The sequence below is a fragment of the Panthera tigris genome, chromosome A1 (assembly GCF_018350195.1).
Source record: "Panthera tigris isolate Pti1 chromosome A1, P.tigris_Pti1_mat1.1, whole genome shotgun sequence".
In the NCBI taxonomy this organism is placed as follows: domain Eukaryota; kingdom Metazoa; phylum Chordata; class Mammalia; order Carnivora; family Felidae; genus Panthera; species Panthera tigris.
Genome location: NC_056660.1, coordinates 217,035,714 through 217,053,272, shown reverse-complemented (window position 1 = coordinate 217,053,272; position 17,559 = coordinate 217,035,714). Strand labels below are relative to the sequence as shown.

General features: G+C 35.8%; 1 pseudogene; it reads left to right on the top strand.

Annotated features, from left to right (window-relative positions):
* Positions 1 to 3,474: 3,474 nt before the first annotated feature.
* Positions 3,475 to 17,559, top strand: part of LOC102953933 — a 48,464-nt pseudogene continuing 34,379 nt past the window's right edge.

The following is a 17,559-nucleotide window of genomic DNA, read 5'->3' as shown; positions in this document are numbered from 1 at the left end:
AGATCATTTGGGGAGTTGTAGGAGAATACCTCAAAAGTATTAACATGACAGATAGAGGGAAGCATATCTCTATTGGTTCATTTTCCTCATTGGTCAGGGGTCCTAGTATGGAGCACAATTTCCTTATAATGTTGGATTTTTAAATGTTCAAGAACCCAGTGTGTTGCTATAAATTCAGATTCCACAGTGTTACAGAAGGTGTGGCATAGAAATCTAAAATCACATGATGGCATTGAAGCAAGGTTCTGCCAATGTCTATCTGCAAGATTAGTTACCATAGCATAGTTAAGATCAAATGTGGGCTAAGAGAATTTCAGGTGATACACAAGACAGGTCTGATACAATAGTGTATTCTAACTGTTAAAGTTGTAAGTAGCCAAAGAATGTTTCAAAAATAGAAGAGGTAAGTATGCCAAGTAGATAAATTCTCTTCTCTAGTTTATGTTTAATATTTATTACATTTTCTAGAAAGAAATACTAAAATGTAATAGTTTTGGTCACCTTTTGTGTCAGTATAACTAAACTATAGTTTTCAGTTTTTCAATCAAACACAAATATGTGTTTGATTATAATGTGTTAAGGTAGTTTGTAGATGTGACTAAATCATATTAGCTGACTTTAAAGGAAACTTAATCCTTGATAATGTGGACCTGATTCAATCAGTTGAAAGGCCTTGCTAGCAGAGCTGAGACTTATCTGAAGAGGCATAACTTCTGCCTCTTGATAGCAGCTTTAGTTCAAACCTAAGAATTCTAGCTAGCCTTTCTATATGCCTTGCCCTAGGGACTTCATACTTGTATAGCTAGGACACACAATTGTGTTAACCAGGTATTTATAGGATTCCCTTAATATATATCTTCCGCTAGTTCTCTTTCTCTGAACATTCTCTGATACTGACTTTGTTACCAAAAGTGGTTCTAGAGAAAAGAATTTTAAGAATGTGATTTTTGGATTGGTTCTGTGTCTTCTAAAATTTGTTCTTTAGTCAGATTACATACAAAGCCACTAAAGACTTTATTTTCAAGAGTGAAGAGAGCACTGGTGTTTCACAACATGATATGGCAATATCCATTAGAAAAATACATCATATATTATTTTTTTAATGTTTATCTATTTATTTATTCTGAGAGAGTGTGTGCTCCTGTGCACATGAGTGAGGGAAAGGGGCAGAGAGAAAAAGGGAGAAAGAGAATCCCAGTAGGCTCCATACTGTCAGCAATAAGCCTGACATGGGGCTTGATCTCATGGTCAAGACATGGGTGCTTAACCAACTTAGTCACCCAGTATCCCTCATTGTATATTCTTTAAAAATATCCATATAGTTGTTGAGATTCTGTTCACTAAATATATACTTAGAACATTCAAACTAAAAGCTTATGGGATTGGCTAGTTGCTCATAACTGAGCTATAAAAAAAAAAAAATGAGGAAAGGATGGGACAATCTCACAGCTTCAGATTACCAGTTTAAGTTCCACATAAATGATCTTAAGTCTTCTATATCTGCTCCCAAATAAAGTCTATGCCCTGGAGACTCAGGGCCAAACTTTCTGAAAGTCATTTTTTTGTGAGTGGTTAAATTACAACTCAAATTGAGTTTCCAAATTAGTAAAATTTCTGTTAAAGCTATGACATGTATGGGGGGGGGGGTGTAAAAATGGCATCCTGAAAATTGGAATGGGAACATATAGATAGATGTTGATAAGTCTAGGGACTTTGACACTTAGATTCTACCAACTCTTCTTTGCCTGTAGAAATAACTCTTCTAGGGGCATCTGGGTGGTCAGTCGGTCAAGGGTCCAACTTCAGCTCAGGTCACAATCTCACAGTTCGTGGGTTCCAGCACTGCATGGGTCTCTGCACTGACCACTCAGAGCCTGGAGTCTGCTTCAGATTCTGTGTCTTTCCCTTTCTCTGCTGTTCGCCCACTTGTGCTCTCTGTCTCTCAAAAATAAATAAACACTTAAAAAAAAGAAATAGCTGACTATGAAGTTTAGCACTTCTTTGCCTAAATAAGTGGTCTCCACTGAATTAGTTGCCATGCATGGAACTGCTAATCCTCTTTAGGTCCTACCTCCATTACCTTTCTTGTTTCTAGACCAATAACATGCCCCATATGGCCACAAAGGGTAAAAAACAAAGCTTGACCCACAGAGAATTCTTCAGTATACCAACAGAATTACATATTTTCCCTAATTTATCCTAAAAGAAATCTGAGGAATATGGATGGAAAATGATCAAAAGGGTTTCGGATCATAGTAGAAGGAATATAAACTTGGGTCAAGATGAACTTATTGATTTGTGCCCACTAAACAGATTCCAGATTCAATGTTTTAGCTTGAAGATTTAGAAAAGGCTGTAAGCCGTTTGCGTGGTTTCCTGAAACATGGACCCAAAATAAGTAGATTGAAATACCAGAAATTTCCTAGCCTATAGAGAAAAATAGCAAAGCTTAGGGAGGTTGGATTATTAGAGTGTAATTACCTTATAAGAATTTTTCATCTACCCCAGTGAGATCCAGAGGACATACGCTTTCACCACACTGTGAGGGAAGCCCCACCATACTTGAGGAGCTCAGGGGTTTCACTCTTCTTTGTAGGTCAGAAGTTACAGTAAGAATTGCTACCCTTGAACTAGAATCCCTAAATTCACTGGATGTAATTGGATCCTGGAGCAAAAGGACAAACTGGTGACATGTAATCACCAAAGACAAGGAAGGTGTGTTTACCATAATGGACAACTGAGGCAATGCATTGACTAGTTAATCATAATATCCCCAGAAGAGAAATAGGACAGTCTATCAAATATTTTATTTGATCTGTGTAAGCAAAGGAGTTCAGGATTGAATGAGCAGAATTCTTATTTTAATTGCCTAAACAGAGTCATGGCTCTTACATTAGTTCTCAAACTGGAGGCAATTTACAAGATATAGAACCCTTTGAAGGAAAAAGAGTCTGGGTCCCCTTGAACAAGAACCCTGCTAAACTCTCAATTAGTACTGCTAATGTATCTCTGACTTTTCCATAGGCACTATACAAAGTTAGTGTGACTGTGCAATAGGGAGAGAGAAATAATCATAATCCTCTGAGATTGCTAGACATTGGCTGTGAACTGGTAATAATTCCTAGAAATCAAAACATCTGTTGGAGCCCATGAGTCCCTGTAATGATTTTTGGAAGTTAGGTGATCAATGGAATTTTAACTTAAGTCTGTCTCACAGTGGGCCCAGTGGAACTCTGAACCCATTCTGTCTTGATTTTTCCAGTTCTAAAATGTATAATTGGGGAGAAAAACATATTCAGCAACTATCAAAATATCCACATTGGTACCCTGACCTGTGGAGTGAGGACTTTTATATTACAAAAGACCAAATAGGAGCCACTACAACACCTCAACTGACAGAAATATTAAACCAAAGGCAAGGTGACATTCCTGGAGTGATTGCAGAGGTTAGAGGCACCACTGAGGACTTAGAAGATGCAGGGGTTGGGACTCCCTCCGTATGCCATTCAGTTGCCTGTTTGGCTTGTGAAGAAAGTAGATGTGGACAATGACCATACTCCTAAAATTAATTGGTTGGTGACTCCAGTTGCAACTGCTATTTCAGATGAAGTTTTATCGCTTTATCACATCAGCAGATACCTTGGTACCTGGTATGCATCTATAATCAGTCAAATGTTTTTGTCAGTGTTACCATTGTTTGTTCATTTATTTCACTTGGCACGGCCAGTAATCCTTCTTCACCGTACTATCTCACAGGTATATCAACTCCATGGCTTCATGGCATAATTTAGTCTTCAGAGAACTCGATCATCTTTCCCTTCCATAGGATATCATATTGATTCATTACATTGATGAACTTATGCTGATTATACCTCAGGTGCAAGAATAACAACTATACTAGACATATCGGTAGGAAATTTGCATGTCAGAGGTTAGATAATCTAAAAACAGAAGAGCCTTATACCTCAGGGGAATTTCTAATGCTCCAGTGGTATGAATATACTTTCTAAGGTAAAAGATAAATTGTCACATCTGTCTGCTTCTAGACGAAACAAGGTACAATGTCCAGTGGGATTATTTGAGTTTTAGAGGCAACATATTTCTCATTTTGGTGTTAATTTGGTCCAAGAAGCCCCCAAACTTCTATTTTTAAGTAGGACTCCAAACAAGAGAAGGCTTCACAACAGGTCTAGAATGTTGTATAAGATACTTTCCCACTTGAGCCTCATGATCCACCAGATCCAGTGCTATTTAAACTACCAATGAGAGATAGTCATACTGTTCGGAACCCTTGGAAGGTCCCTGTAGGTAATCACTGTGCTGACTCTTAGGAGCGCTAAGAGCGTTTCTCCTTTTGAGAAACGGCTTGGGCTTGCTACTCTACTAACCTATATGGGTAACTACTCTCCTTTTGAAAAACAGCCTGGGCTTGCTACTGGAACTTAGTAAGGGCTGAAGGCTTACTCATGGGCCATTACTCACCAAACTTTAGCTGCTCGTTACCAACTGGGTGTCATTTGACTCAACCATAATGTTGAGTGTTCCCAGCAGCACTCCATTATCAAATAAAAGTGATATGAGATCAGCCTCTTGCTTTCATGGTCAGCTTAAGAATAAGATAGGGACACAAATTTTTATGGCCCTCACTCCTACATTACTTTCTCTCTCCTAATCTTTATCTGTGAACTCATGGGGATTCCATTATAACTAGTGGACTGAGAAAGGGAAAGCTTTAGCCTGGCTTATAAATGCTTCTGCAAAACATACACGCACCACCCAAAGTAGACAACTGGAGCACCATGGCTCCTTTCTAGGATAGCTCTGAAGGACAGAGATAAAATCCTTTCAGTAAGCAAAATTTCAAATGGTAAACCTGGCTGTTCATTTAGCCTGGAAGGATAAGTAGTCGGAAGAAATGGTCTGTATGGGTTGTGACCAGTGGTTTGGCTGGATGGCCAGGGACTGGGAAGACACATTAGTGGGAGATTGGTATCAAGAAGCTCTGGGGAGGGTGTATTTGGATAGTTCTTTATGAATAGGAATCAATGTGAAGATAAGTGTGTGCCATGTGAATTGTCACCAAAGTGTGACCCTAGCAAGGGAGGGTTTTAACAAGCAAGTGTGTAGGATGACTCATTCTGAACAAGTCCAACCTTGCTCTAGCCACTGCTGAATGACTAATCTACCAGCAGCAAAGAACAACACTAAGACTACAATATGACCTTCATTCCCAGTATGACCCTCATTCCCAGCTGGTGGTCAACCAGCTACCTGGTGGTTGATTACTTACATTGGAGTGTTTTTATCATAGCAGGGGTACCCCTTTGTAGTTCCTGGAATAGTTACTCTGGATATGTATTTTCCTTCCCTGAATGCAAAAACAAACACTTGTAGATTTATACAGTGCCTAATCTGCCTTCATGGTATCCCACATAGCATTTCTCCTGATCAAATAAGTCATTTTGCAATAAATGAAGTATGACAATGGGCTCATGCTCATGGAATTCATCTGTCTTATCATGTTTCCCATGATCCTGAAGCACTTGACTAGATAGAAGAATAGAATGGCCCTTTGAAGACAGTCACAGCACCAACTGGGTGGCAGTGCCTTGTAGGACTGGGAAGTGATTTCCAGGAAGCTGTCTATGCTCCACATCAGTCTCCGGGATATAGTGTTGTTATTCCCATTGCCAAGAATTGCAGGTCCAGGAATCAGTATGTGGAAATGGAAGAAGCCCCACTTATGATCCACTGGCAAAAAATTTACTTGTCATTCCTCCGTTAGGCTCTGTCAGTCTAGAAGTGTCAGAGGGAGAAATGCTTCTTACATGAGAGACAATAATGATTCCACTTAAGTTGAAATTTAACTATCAGCCGGCCAATTGGATTTCTCATGCCTCTAACTCAACAGTCAATAAAAAATGTTATTGGGGCACCTGGGTGGCTCTGTTGGTTGCATGTCCGACCTCAGCCCAGGTTATGATCTCACAGTTCATGAGTTCAAACCCTGCATGGGTCTCCCTGCTCTCAGCACAGAGGCCCCCTTGAGATCCTCTGTCCCTCTTTCTCTCAGCCCCTCCCCCTCCTACGCTCTCTCTGTCAAAAATAAATGAACATTAAAAAACAAGTTCAGACTTACAACCACACAGACCCAGCCTGTTCTTTAAAAAAAAAGGGGGGGGGTGGCGCCAGGGTGGCTCAGTCAGTTAAGCGTCCAACTTTAGCTCAGGTCATGATCTCACAGTCCGTGAGTTCGAGCCCCGCGTCAGGCTCTGTGCTGACAGCTCAGAGCCTGGAGCCTTCTTTGGATTCTGTGTCTCCCTCTCTCTGCCCCTCCCCTGCTCATGCTCTGTCTCTCTCTGTCTCAAAAATCAATAAAAAAAATTCTTTTAAAAATTAAAAAAAGTTATTGTACTAAATGGGATGATTTTTTTTCATTGATTATGGAAGGGAAATTGTGTCATTACCATAAAGTGGAGATGAGGAAAGTTATGCCTGGAATACAGAAGAGTCCTTAGGGATCTCTTACCATGTCCTGGGATTAAAGTCCATGACAAACTTCAGCAATCTAATTTATGCAGAACTGCTAAAGATCCATACTCTTCAGCTTAAGGTTTGGTTCACCACCACACCACCACCCCTCCCCACCACCAGTGCAGTGATCCATCAGCCAAAGACTTCGCATCCTTCTCTGAGGAAAGAGCATGTGTTTAGTTGTATGTGGGGTAGTTTGTATCCCATATGTTGTTGGTATGCTTGTTTAGATATTAATTATGGATCAAGGAGATGAGGTGCCAGTGTGAGAAGAGGTAGACTATGATGGTCAATTTCATGTGTCATGTTGGCAAGGCTGGAGTCCCCAGTTCTTCAAACACTAATCTAAGTGGTGCTTGGGAAGGTATTTCATAAAGATGATGATGAAGTCGAGGTGAGTTGACTTTAAGTGATATTATTTTAGATAATCTGGATAGGCCTGATTTCACCTTTGAAAGGCCTTAAGAATTGAACTGAGGCTTCTCTGAAAAAGAGAAAAAAAATGTGCCTGTGGACTGCAGCTTTACCTGATGCCAGGGACTCCCAGTTTACCATTCCTGACATTACCTACAATGTCAGACATCCATAGCCAGTTCTAACAATCACATAAGGCAATTTTTTCCTTTGCAATAAATCATAGTATATATCACCTAATGGTTTTGTTCCCCTGGATGATCCCTGAATGATACATATTTTGACACCCGAATTGATACAGTATCTGAGTAGTATGCAGAAGGAAAGTAATCCAGTTTATTGTTTTAGCACATAGGCTGATTAAAAACACAGACTGACAATTTTAGAGCAGGATTTCCCTTCACACACTGAAATTTAAAGCAACACGTTAAGGGCTCCTGAGTGGCTCAGTTGGGTGAGAGGCTGACTTCGGCTCAGGTCATGATCTCACTTGAGTTTGAGCCTCATGTCAGACACTGTGCTGACAGCTGGGAGCCTGGAGCCTGCTTCAGATTCTGTGTCTCCTTCTCTGCCCCTCCTCTGCTTGCGCTTTGTCTCACTGTCCCTCTGTCTCTCTGTCTCTCTCTCTCAAAAATAAATACACATTAAAAAAAAATTTTAAACAACGCATTATAGTAGCTTCCTTAAAGACATGACAGGGAGCATAACCTACAATTTCTAATAAGCAAAAGGAACAGAAAATGAAATATATTTGATTCTTTTTAATATATTTACTGTCATTAAATGATTCAAGCTGATATTTCTGTTTTCAAAGCAGCTGTTCCCTTTGATGTTCAGGTATGTGTTTAATCCCTTAAATTACCAAAATCTTTATAATAATCAGTTTTCCCTGTATTTTCAAGTAGACTCCATTTTAAAGAAAGTCTTACCTGATTGCATATTAATATTTAAGTGATGTAAAATGCATGAAAGAAATTTAGAAGCAGGCTTTTAGCATGTTAGATATGTTGGAACTGATGTGAAATATTTATAATTAATACATTGTTATGCATTTATTCATGTCATTGTCTTAGTTATGTTTAGTCATAGAATTGATAACGATAATGAACAGTAACCTCTGGTAGAAAAATGTTTAAATGTTCAGTTATATGCTATGCTGTTTAATACATCTTTACTTGGCGGGGGAGGAGATTATTTTAATATATGTAATACAGATGTAATCTCCTCCCCCCCAAGTAAAGAAATAAATTTACCAATGTTCTTTTGTAAAGTAAATTCAATGATTAAATATTTAATACAAATATACCTATACCTATATTCACTGTGGCTTTACTTCTAAAAATGACCTGTTTATCTCTTCTGCTAAAAAATGTTGGGAGATAGGTTTATGTCATTCATTACTAAGGAACATTGTAAAAGGGTATATATGAAAGATAGTTCATAACCTGTCTCTATCACCGTATTTAGATGACCAGTGACATTTTCTGTGTCCCATCTTTTAGTTCATATTGAGACTCATCTTTTCTGCAGTGTAATGTGAACCACTCATTCCTTTGATTCACAGAGTAATAAACAAATGATGAACATTTTCCTTTTCCTTTTCCTTTTCGTTTTCCTTTTCATATTGGTTTACGGATTCTTTTTGGTCTGCTCTTTTATACTGTGTTCTTAAATAAATCTTAATGCCAACTCCATTTTGATTCCATTAGTTTGGTCCCAAATTTGCCTAGTAAATATGCTTTTTTTTTTTTTTTTAAGAATGCATTTCATTAGAAAGTTGACACATTGACTTCCTAGAATGAAATTGCTCTTGACCATGGAGTTTAGAATCTTTAATATTCGATCAAGTGTCATCTTATCCCACTCAAACTTGTACACATGTTATAGAAGGATCCAGTGGCAAAGGTAAAACAACAGATTTTATCTGTTGATTGAACCTATGAAGTGAAACAAGTAGCTATTTAGTATGTATTGCGATTTCCTCAAGATACATACTCATACATAAAAATGTATATTAAATACAATTAGCTTTCCTGGAGATTACTTTTAAAACTTTTTTTTTTACCTGACTGGGAATTTAAATTTATATTTTTATGTCAATATGGAGGAAAATTATCCTAATTTTTGAATTACATAATTTTAAGACACTTTCTAGTCAATATCAAAAGTAAAACCTTTTTTAGTTTTATGTATTAGTTCTCTCCTAATCCTCTGAAATATTTATAAAAGTTATACCAGGCTAACCTGACAAATAGAATGTGACAGATTATGGAGTTGAGGTTTAGAGAACATGTTTTACTTTCTTAAGGCCTCAAAGCTAATTAATGGTAGAAACATAATTTATATATATTTTTTTCTGATACTCTGGAACAAATTCTTATGTATTATTGGACTTTTTCTAAGTATAAACATAAAAAAAATAGTTTACAAACTGATATCTCAAACAACTAAAAAAGGTAACTGATGACTGGGAATAAGTAAGGGAAGGAAGGAAGGAAAGAAAGGAAAGAGGGAATGGGTCCTATTCTCTCTGGCTTCCCCATGTCAGTGGTGTTGGGAAAACTGAATATCCACATGAAAAATAATAGAGTTTGACCTTTATGCCGCCCCCCCCTCACACACAGACAAAATCAAAGACTTAAGTATAAGATCTAAACTCTTAGAAGAAAACATATGGGAAAATTCTGATGCCATTGGACTTGACAGTGATTCCTTGAATATGACACCAAAAGCACAGGTAAGAAAAGAACAATAAATATATTGGATTATATGAAAATTAAAACTTTTGTGCCTCAAAGACACTATTAACAGAGTAAAAGGGGAACCCATTAAATGAGAGAGGTTTGCAAGTCTTAAATCTGATGAAGGGTTAATATCTAGTACATGCAAAAATACCCCTATGCAACTTAGCAGCAAAAAGCAAAACCTAATTAGAAAAAATGTGCAAAAGACTTGAATAGACATTTTCCAAGGGTGATATGCAAATGGACAGTAGCATATAAAAAGATACTTAACATTAATTATTATAAATGCAAATTTATCCAAATGATAATGATCTGCCACCTCATACTCATTAGGGAAATTGAGGGGTGGGAGGGGGGATTGAATGAATAGTAAAATGGTATTTTCTATCTCCATAGTTTTTCCTTTTCCAGAACATCATTCAGTTGGAATCAGGCAGTATGTAGCCTTTTTAAACTGGGTTATTTTACTTAATAGCATGCATTTAAGATTCTCCCATGTCTTTTCATGACTTGATTGTTCATTTCTTTTTAGCACTGAATAACATCTCATTGTCTGGATGTAAGACTGTTTATCCATTAACCTACTAAAGGGCATCTTGGCTTCTTCCAGGTTTTGACAATTATGAATAAAAATGCTATAAATACCTGTGTTTAGGTTTTTTTGTGGACCTTAGTTTGCCGCACATTTTGGCAAATACCAAGGAGGACAGTTGCTGGATTGGTATAGTAAGGATGTGTCTAGTTTTGCAAGAAACTGATTTCTAAAGTGATTGTGTCATTTTACATTCCCATTAATGAATGAGGGTTTCAGTTGCTATATATGAGCCATAACCAACATTCAGTTATCTCATTGTTTCATAGCATTGCCTTGAAGAATTGAGGTTATATGTAGAAGCATCAAATTGGTGGCCAAGCTTAGCTCATACTCCCTTCTTTGCATTTTCTAGGGGCAGTGAAAGGGAGTATCTTGTTCCTTCACCTTCTGTATTAATCCATGAAACACTTTCATTAAGAAATGCAAAAAATGGGAAGAATGTTAGGATATTATTCAGATAAAAGTAAATGAATAGAAACATAAACAAATGTAAATAAAGCACTGAACATTATAAGATCAGAGTAGTAGATGATCTATTTATCTCTCTCTCTTCTTAACTTTAAAAATGGTGACATTATTATTAGTGCCTCTGCAAAGGGCTATTGTAAGAATACCTGACCAGTGGCCCAATGACCATTTTTCTGTGGTATAAATGTCACAGTTATTATACTCTGTTTTTAAATATAAATTTAATTTTATTAATATATTATAATATATTATTATATTTATTATAATTATAAATAATTTATTATATAAATTATTATAATTTATATTAATATAAATTTATAAATTAATATAAAATATTAAAAATTTTAATTTAATATAAAAATTAATTTAATTTTAATAAAATTAAAAATAAATTTAATTAGTTCTGTTCATAGATAAAGAATCTGAGGCTTCAAAAGTCAATGTTTTCCTGAGGTTTCGTTACTAGAAAATACCAGAAATTTATTTTTTCCCTGGAGTAAGAAGAGGAATTAAATCATTTTGTGAATTTTCAGAAGTGTTAAAATTTAGGTCTTTATAATACTCTAATATAAAGCTATATTGTTAGATATTAAGTATTAACATACTTGTCCTCTACTCCACTAAATTTTGAGCACCTACAGGTTTAAAACAAGACATACTTCAATTACTCTTTAAATCCTAGAGTCCTTAGCATGGAGCTCAATTTATAGTGTTCAATATATATGGGTCCTATTGATAGACTGATTGATTGTTTGAGTCCATGAAGGGGCTTATAAATTCCAATTATTATGGAATAGTAACAAAAGGTGATATGTTAACTGAATATTATGCATCTAACTTGTTCCATTGGAGAATAGTGTCTGCTTCAGTATATATATTGTCATGATGAACTACATATGTAAATGAACATGTTTTGTATGTATATGTATATCATATACCACACGTGTGTATATATAACATATATATGCACATTGTATATATGATAAATACTTCAATATAAAATGTAGAATGAATATTGTTTTACTGAGACAAGAAAGAAATGTTTGTAGCAATTGTGTCTGTTATAGAGTTTATATCTCACAATCCTGCTGAGTCCCTAGTTCTAAAAGAATGTCTTTCCTGCCGAGAGCAGTGCTTGGTACATGCATGGCTGGGCTTTTTGAATAGTGTTGCATCCTGTAGCAGTGAGTCATGGAGGTGCTGAGAGGCCTCGATTCTCATTGATTTGAGTGGCCACATGGGAAAATATCTTCAATTTATTATTTTATCATTATTTATCCAGTCCCAGATTATTTTATGAGTTCATATCACTAAAAACAAATAAAATTTTCTATTATTTTCCTATTAAAAGTAAAAACATTTTACATATACTATAGCTGATAGTTTGTGATTATTCTTAAAAGAAAGAAGCTAACAATGCTTTTTCTTGGTTTTTTTTTTTAGCCTTTTGCAGATTTTGAGAATCAAGGCAATTCTCATGTGCTTTTTGAGAATCAAGGCAATCCTCATATGTTTTATTTTTCCTTGCAGAAATTTTTACGTTGAGATACAGTAAGATAAATCCATTGCTTAGATTTTTTTTCTTGGAGAAAGAAAAATATGAAGGTGATGATAGATTGATGTTGGGTTTTAGAAGTATTTTTTTTATGATTGATTTCTCTTTAAGAGAATTGTTATGAGTTTGTCATGCATTTATTGGTTCTTAATAGAGAAGATATTTTTTACTGACAAAAATTATGAACAGAATTTTCAGTTGATTTCTAGGAAAGGTCATTTAGAAATAAATATTCACTTATTTTTCTTTGTTCATATCAATAATTTTAGTAATAAGAATTTAATTATAGAAGGATGAATGGTATGATCATTTACCAAATGTAATTACATGTCTGTTTTTCCCAACTGCCACACTAAGAATTAGTGACTAATAAGATGTATCTGAAAGATTTAGTGGGCATTTGGAGTCCACTTAGTTCCTCCATAGTGAATGTCTTTAAAGCTCCAGTGTGCTCTTTTCTTAACACTTAGTAACCTGGCGTCTGTTTTTAACTTATCCTACAGTATCTCCTGTACTTATTTCCTCAGTTTTCATCCCCTTTAACTTTTCTTCAATATTTGATGCTCAGTTTTTATCCCAGCTAATACTATGCCATCTTCTGTATTAATGTATTCTTTAGTTTTTCTAAATCTCACTGTCACACTCTGTGTTTCCTTTAGTTGTATCTTTATTTTGCATTTACTGATACATGAGACATTTCTCTCTTGCTTCAAAGTGCTTATGTTTCTTGAATCTTCATTTTAAATTTGACTCCACATTTCTAGCTAATATAACTCATGCCTTCTTGTATGCCACCCAACTATCTCAAATGCAATGTATATAAAATTAAATTATTTCACCCCTCCCATCTCTACAACAAGAATAGGTCCTTTTGTATATTTTACCTCTTCTGAAAATCCACAGAATAATTCTCTTTGCTCTGTTTTTCTAGAAAAAAAGGGACTGCGTTTGTGTGTTTTCCTTTCTTTGTGCCTTCTAAATGGGATATATATTAATTTACAGTGTATGAAATAATTTCACATATACTTTTTTCAGCTGATATTCCTACCAAAAGCAACCTGTATTTTATAGCAAGATTAAATGGCTTTATTAAAAAAGTCTGTATATGTATAAATAAGGATCTCATTACCTGTTTATTTAAATCTTTACTTTGTGAAAAGACAAAGTACAATTGGATTTAGTTTGGATAAAAAAAATAGTTTGGATTACCAAATATTCCCCACCCATAGAGAAAGTTTAGATAAGTTAAATGATTATATTTTGTTTGCTTGAGCTAGAGAGATCAGGAAACTACAAAGCGAAGTTGAGGAGAAAGAAGAAGGGCAGAATGCCTATAAGCTTCAGTGCAGGCAAATAAAAGAGAGGATTGAAAGATAGTTCTCTTCCTTTTTGTCTCGCATTTAGGTAAAAGGGGGCCAGTGTTTCTTCCTTCATCTGGGGGAACTGATGTAAAGACCCCAACAAGTCCAGTAGAATGCTCTCCTTGTGAGAACTCTTTCTTGGCAGTCTTTGGAAATGTATGTTTTTCTCTGAATCTTATAGTCTGAGGAAAATTGTTTAGGAACATGGGAAATGTAATTCTCTTATGATAATTAGATTTTTGACAATCAACAGAGATATTACTGATTCACAGGTATCCACCGATACCAAATCAAAATCAGGACCCTTGATCACTTCTGAGAGTCAGAGCAAGACCAAACGGGAAAGAAGTGGTCATGGTCTAATCAATGAGTCCCGCTTGTAGTTGTCGCCATGTTATGAGTGTTTGTTTGTGGACCCAGCTATTGTACAAAGGTGAATCACTTTTCAAAGGAAATATGTATATTAATATGCCTATATACACGGTACACATATACAAATCTTACGAGTGATGTTCCAAAGTATAACCTGTTTTGGGAGCAGTTGTGCTCTAACTTCAGCAGTTTACAAGGTAATTTAAAGGTCATGTTTATTTGAATACTACCCAATAATATTTGCTGGTATTTCTCAGTGCATCAGTGCTCATTATGGGCTCATTATGGGCTGCAGTCCATTGAATATAATAATAAACTTAATATTTCTTATGCTTTAAGTAATGTGTAGATGTCTGTAATTATGAGTAACAAGTATCAAACATATTAGATATAGTTCAAGAATGATTCCTGGTTCTAGAATTTTATTGAATTCCAGAGAATTCTGTTTTCTCAATTCTGAATCCTGAAGATTAATATCTGTTGGTAAATGAGAAATATTCTGAGTAGGTTATAATGTTTGAAGTTCGACATGGAGATTGACTCTGTAAATATGGATTATATTTCTGTAGTTTAGAAAACCTCAACAAAATCTGGAATCAAGCACAGAAAGTTTAATAATTCCAGTCCTAATTCCAGAATTTCTATTTTTCTTTAATGTAGCTATATTATTCTACCCATTCTTCTTTTCAAGTGCTTTAGAATTTTTCCCTTTTACATCTGATGAAGACTTCATCATGCTACCACATAGTAACCTGCCTCATCTTTGCAAGTCTCTACTTTCTCTAGTCAGTGCTGAGTACCTCATACCTCTTAGGCTGTCTTCCTAAATGAATGTTTTCTCTATATCCCCCTGCCTTTTAAATGATAATCTTAGTCTTCTGGTATTAAAAAAATGGAGAGAACCCCCATGGCCTTTGAAAAATGACTATTTCCCTTTTGTCTTTCAAATCTCATAAGATATCTATTATGGCCCACGATAATTTGAAACAATGCAAAGAAGAGAATGCCAGGAAGTGGAGTTCTGGCTTAATTAGGTTGATGCTATTCAAAAACTACCACAATCAAACATTATCAACTTGGTATCTGTGCATACTACTTTCAATCAGATTTAATATGTATTGCAAATAAATATATTCGAAAAATCATTCTTCTCCCTAACAAAATATCTGTTCATAGAGCTAAGAACACAGCAACCTTCTCTCCAAATAGGATGGAGAGCACTTTTGTTTTTTACCCACCTTCAGTGAGTTCCGCCCCCCCCCCCCCACTTCTAGTTGAGTAGAATTTCTTCTTCAATTAGAATTAGAATGTGACAGGAAAGGAGAGAATTAAGATTAATATATAGACAAATTATTTACTTCATAACAAGTAGGAAATACTCATGCCTATTACATTATTGAATTCTAAATTCAGTCACATAATTGTAGCTAGTTGTAAATCTCTATTGAGTGAGCTCATATTAATAAACTCAATGTGATCCAGTATGGGGAAGAAGTTCAAGAATTCTCTGAGCTTGCACCAATGGGTTAAGGCTTAGGGCAGAAAGCCGCCACAGGGTGAAAAAGCCCAGCATAGAACAAAGCAAAGAAGAGAAAGCTGCTTCCACAGGACAAAATTGTCCGAGAACAGGTAGATGAACAGGAAGAGGCAGAAAGCTGCCACAGCAGGGTGAAAGTGCCCAGAGCTATTAGTGATAAAAATGTCTTGTTAACCCTGAGGTAACCCCTAGAAAAATTAAGATAAACAGACACAGTGCCTGGTGTCTGCAGTAAACAGCTCTCTGCTCCGCACTGGGACTTTGATTTTTGACCCTAACTGCTAACATTGCATAGCTTTGAAAATCCCTTTCTCTCACATGCATGAGTTAATGATCACTGTTTTATTTTCTCTTTCTGCACGTTCATCAGATATGTAAGCCTTCTGATCCTAATAAATACAGAGTGAGACCCTTACTCAGGGCTCTTGTCGCTTTCCTGGACATTAGCCTCTCTCGTATTCAATTCTGCACCCATTCTCTTGCTGGACAAGAGAGAACTCCAGACTCAAAATCTGCGACAGTCCAGCTTATTTTCTTTCCTATATCATGATCCCCCAATCTTAAAATACATCCCCACACATGTTCCCTAGGTTTCTTTTGATACCATGTGGCAAAATCATGCAATTATATCTTTGATATACCTCATCTCCTAATGAGGTTATACTTTGTCATTCATCCTGAAAGTTCTTTTTAACTCAAGTCTGATGATAAATATGGGATTAATGAGAACTGAAGTAGTATAATAAGCCAAATCACTACCCTAGGGTGTTCATGTCCTAATCCCCAGAATCTGTGAATGTGTTATCTGATATGGCAGAAGGGACTTTAAAATGATTAAGTTAAGGGAATTAAGATGGAATTGTATCCTGGATTATGTGGATGGGCCTAACAGGAAAATAGAAAGGCTACAATCAGATAAGGAGATGTGATGATGAAAACAGAATCTGAGACTGAAAGACACCACACTGCTGTCTCTGAAAATGGAGAAAAGGGCCCTGAGGCAAGGAATATGAGCAACCTCTAGAAGGTGGAAAAGATGAACAGATTCTCCCTTAAAGCTTCCGGAAGGAAATGTAGACTTGTCAACGTTTGGTGTAATTTGTGCACAGAAACAATAGAAAAGTAATATAAATGTACGTCTTGGAGAGGATCATCAGTATTTTGAAAAGCAGTTATTTCAGAGGAAGTTGTCATATATTTTTTTCAGTCAAGGGAAGATTAATCTCATTGAGGGTATAATGAGATGTTTCCACAAGTGAAGGAGGATTAGAAAAATGTAGAATTTAAGTTCCTTGGTTTTATTCAAATTTATCTATAGATGCATTCTGATTTTCGAAGTCCTATTCCTACAAAAAGTGACACTCGAAATTCTGGAATTTCTTTTGTCATAATTCAGTCATAAGCAGGATTAGATCTGGGGCTTTGTTTTCAGAATTCTTAACCTTGCAGCTACGAGTTTCTTTTAGAGCATTTATAAGCAAGACCTCAGTAGTTAAAGTCATGAGCTCATCTTTTTACTCTGAGTTTTCTTGTATATTTGGAAGCAGTTGTCTAACTCAGTTATATTCTTTATTTCCACTATATTATTTATGGCAGCAAATAATTTATCACCTAATAATCTTCATAGACACTTGATTATAGGTATCTACAAGTGACACGTCATTGTTTTGGCACTTTCCATGTTTTTTCATATATCGTGAACTACTAGCACTGTCTTTATCACTGGAAATACTGTCATTAATGCCTTGAAATATAGTCCTATAAGAGAAATCATTGCAGATGAAGTGTACCAAATGATCTCTTTCTAAGGTTTTGTTCTACTGGAAACACTCCCTGTACAAAATTGTGTATCAGAAAGTTAGAGAAGAACTCACTAGAGAGTATGGATGAAAGCATTTATTATAGACAGCAGAGGGGATAGTTAAAAAGATTGAGATGGCTGCTCCCATATCTGGAACTAGATTCTAAAGTTTGTAGGG